Raw genomic sequence first — 4,106 nt, forward strand, 5'->3', positions numbered from 1 at the left:
TTCAGCCCCAATCATTTCCGTTGCATCATTTCCGTTGCACCAGTGCAATTCCCCTGAATTTGGCAATTTACTCCCAACCAACTAACCGCCGCTAAAGAAGTTTCACTTCAAAAAAATTAAATTGGTCGGAATTTCATGATGTTGAATTATTTTTAATAAATAGACTACAAATATAGCTAGAAATTGTTCCTCTATAAACAAAGAGGTGAATATAATAGCCTTTGGCAATATACATTGCATAAAATGGGTTAATACACGTACACGGCTATTGCTTACCTTTTCGGTTTTAAATTTTTACCCCGCATCAAGCACCTGCTGCCCATCGCTACTCTACTATAACGACACAATTAAAATTGGAAATCAAACTAACTTATTTTAAAATTTTAGCTTGCACTGAGCCCCAATGAAATAAAAGAAATAAAAATGTACAAAAGACAAAAGACTGAACTTAAGTATTGTTTTTTGTTTTTATATAAAGAAAACGTATGTTCATATATTTACAGCATAAGAGATGTACAGATTTTTTTATTAATTACATGAATATGTTTTTGGTATGTTTTTTTCTAATAAGTAATCATTATTTAATAAATATGTCTGTTTTTTTCATCAAATTATACCATCGTCGTTGGAAAAGATACTTTAGTATTGTCGTATGTTCTATGGACAAAACAAAGTGGTGAGTAAACGCTACGTACGACAAATGTATACGGAATGAAGAGTCAATTTTCTTATTAACGTTAAGAGATATTAAATTTAAAAATATGGAAAATCAAAACTAATAACACCAACTAAGTCTCCTTCAAAAATTACCAAAATCTACCGTACAGTTTCGGATTAATTTTCTCAAAACCGTGTATTGTAACATTCGACATCCGTTTTCTGAGACGGCGATACGTACTACCACTCTGCAACATCTAAATTACAAAACGTTTTTTGAGCCCGGTGGGCATATTCTAACTTAAGTTATTAAAACAAAGAAAGAGATGTGATGGTTAGGACCTTTGTGAATTAAGGTAACGATATGTAAAATATTATCCTTGCATTGATTTGCGTTTCTATTTTTACATTTATTTAAGTGACTTTCTATACTACTAAGTTAAAAAAGATTTAAGAGATGTTTCTTATACCCACAGTGACATATCTTGATTACTTTTTTATGCGAAATTTTAAAATTTTTTATTCAATAAAAGCCAAAATAAAAAGTGATAATCTACTATTTAATTTTGGATTTCATCCCGATTTTCGGATTGATGTACTCCGGAATCGAGTTAAAGTCCGAACATTGGTCGCCCTGCTATTAATTGTGCTTTCGTATTCTCAAGCGAAAAATATCCAGTAACTTGCCAGTAACCAAATTTCGGAGAGTAAGCCAATATTTACTCCCAATGAAATATGCAAGAAAGTACGAAAACGCAAAAACAGCAAGAAGTAGCAAGTTTTATGAACAGCTGATTAATTAGTTATTTTCCGACGCAATCTAAGAAAAATAGTATTTCCGACCTTAAATACATTTAAATAGGTTTATTTTGTCAATTGCAACTCTAAAAGCACTACAAACAATGTTTTCGGTAATGTGAATTGCATTAAGCATCATGCCATCAGCTGTTTTTCTTACTAGGAAATAGTTACTAGTAAAAATTTATCCAGTAAAACTTGCAAATTCAGCTGTAATTTTTGCTCTCTCAATTCTCTCTCTTTTGCTGGTTTCTTGCAAGTTTTTGCGTACGAAAACGACATCCAGTAAAATTAGTACTGTGCGTACGCGAACAGGGCTATTAACGATGCCAACTTATTCGCAGAGTTATAACTCTGGCTGAGTTCCAAAACGTCAGTTGCAAAGCAACTATTCAAAGTCACGCATTCCTAAATGCAAATGTGTAATTTTTGACGATGTGGCATGTCCCAAAATGTGTCGTAAAAGTTATCGATGCGTATACAGAAAGCAAACTACGCATCGCTAAGCTAATTGATACTTTGATAACATTTCGAAGTAAACAATGGCCGACGTCGAAGGGTTAGATTACATTTTTCTATCTTTCTTGCTACATTGAATATTTAAAATATGCAATGTATATGGTTGCAATGTGTCGCATCTCTGCATATACCAGCAGTTTGAATACCACAGTTTCCAAACATTGTATTGATACGTTTTGGAAGTCAGCCTCTGTTATGCTGTTACAAATCGAAGATGCTCAACAACAAATTATAAGCACATTGACAATCAGTACAAAGCAGAATTACAACAAACACATCATTTTGACGAAAGGTACAAATTCACCTTGAATCACACGATGCGGCGATTCCGAATAACTATGCTACTTTCGCATCATGTCACAGTGGTCCAATTAGCTCTAGGAGGGTAATTTAATTATTATATTAAGAACTAGGATAGATATGGGGTTGAAATTTTGTACAAATTATGTTTGAATGACTAACAACTTCAAGTCATAAAATTGGGAAGATTGAATAGCGACCACGCCTACGAACCATATAATTAAAAAATCTTTAAAATTGTCATCAATTTCTGGTATCTTTTTTAAGCACTTGCGCGCGGCATAAATATAAAGATTATAATGCAAATTAATATTTGTTACAACTTAATTAAATTATATAAAATTCAATAAGATAATATGAGGTTGGTTGGTTGGTAGAAGCGTCGCCTGGGTATGTTCCCCTCCAGATTTTGGATGGGAAAAATTCCGAGTGTGATCTGCCGTATTTGTGCCAATGCTGGGCACTCGCAAAGATAGTGAAGGACCGTTTCCTTACTTCCCACAAGATTACAGCTACGGCACCGAGGGTTATACGGAAGGCCCATTCTAGCTGCATGTTCACCAATGGGCCAATGTCCAGTTATCGTGGCTATTAATTTGACTATATCTTTCCTCGACCTCCTGAGAAGTTCTTCTGTCTTTGGCTTCTCATACTGCGGCCATATGTACCTCGCAGTTTTGCAGGTTTGAAGGTTGTTCCAACGTGTATCAGCCATACGTGTGAATTGCAGATGCAGTTCCCTTTTGATGAGTCCGAGTGGACAATTTATAGTTTCTGCTTCGGATTCATCCAAAGATGCTCCGGCCTTAGCCAACTCGTCAGCCCTCTCATTTCCGTGTATGCTCCTATGGCCGGGAACCCAGATGACAGTGATGTCTATTAACTCGGCCGCCGAGCTTAACGCACATTTGCAATCTCTGACTGTTTTGGATAATATGAGGTACACTGGCGATCAAAAGTGAGTGCATGGTGATTTTTTTTTTTTAATATTTGCAATGTTTTTCAAGGTAAAAGCTTTTTTTATGTCAAAAGTGAACTCGATGGAGAAGTCTGATGATGATATGTGGTGGGCTCCAAAATATCAGCTATAACTTCTACCATTTGCAAGTTATTGTTGCTTTCCACCACATTTTTTCATTTGAAAAAATTTTTGAATATAATTGTGAGCTTCTTATTAGGAACTTTTAGAAAAATTATCGGTATGTAGGTACGTCGGTTATGAAATTCTAGTAAAACAGCTCCAAGTTTTAAGCGGTTAAAAATCGTGTTGATTTTTAATAAGTTTTTTTTGGTGACGGCTTTCGCGGTTTTTTTCATATAAAAAGTGCAATTTACAAAAACCCGCATTGGCTTTTCAGTGATAGTTCAGTGGCCAAAAAAATCCATCTGGTTCGATAACTTTCGAAAGCTCATAAGATTTCTTCATTTTAACTTTTTGGCAACAACCCTCACACCTTTTAGTTGGCCTACCTGCAGAAAATGTCGGCTTACCAAACTTGGACCCAAATTCAAATAGCCTAGTTATTTAAGAAGAGATTGTTGATTATCTTCAACAATTCATTTTCAGATTATACTTTAATCCAAAATTAAACTTAAGTGCTTTTTAAATATTTATTTGAAATTGGTCCTTAAAACACATAAATTGTGCCAAGTCTATATGAAATTCGAAGCAGTCTTTACAGCAAGAAACCGTTCTCTTTTTGGAAAACTTTTATCTACTTAGGTCCAATTTCTTAATTAAGCTTCGTGCATATGATTTCAATTTATCAAAGTTAATTCTATCATTAGATCTTAAACTGATATTACCAGAAACCATGGTGGAATTATACCAG

The sequence above is a fragment of the Rhagoletis zephyria genome, unplaced genomic scaffold (assembly GCF_001687245.7).
Source record: "Rhagoletis zephyria isolate East Lansing unplaced genomic scaffold, Rhagoletis_zephyria_1.1 Rzeph_scaffold_00226, whole genome shotgun sequence".
Classification (NCBI taxonomy): Eukaryota; Metazoa; Arthropoda; class Insecta; order Diptera; family Tephritidae; genus Rhagoletis; species Rhagoletis zephyria.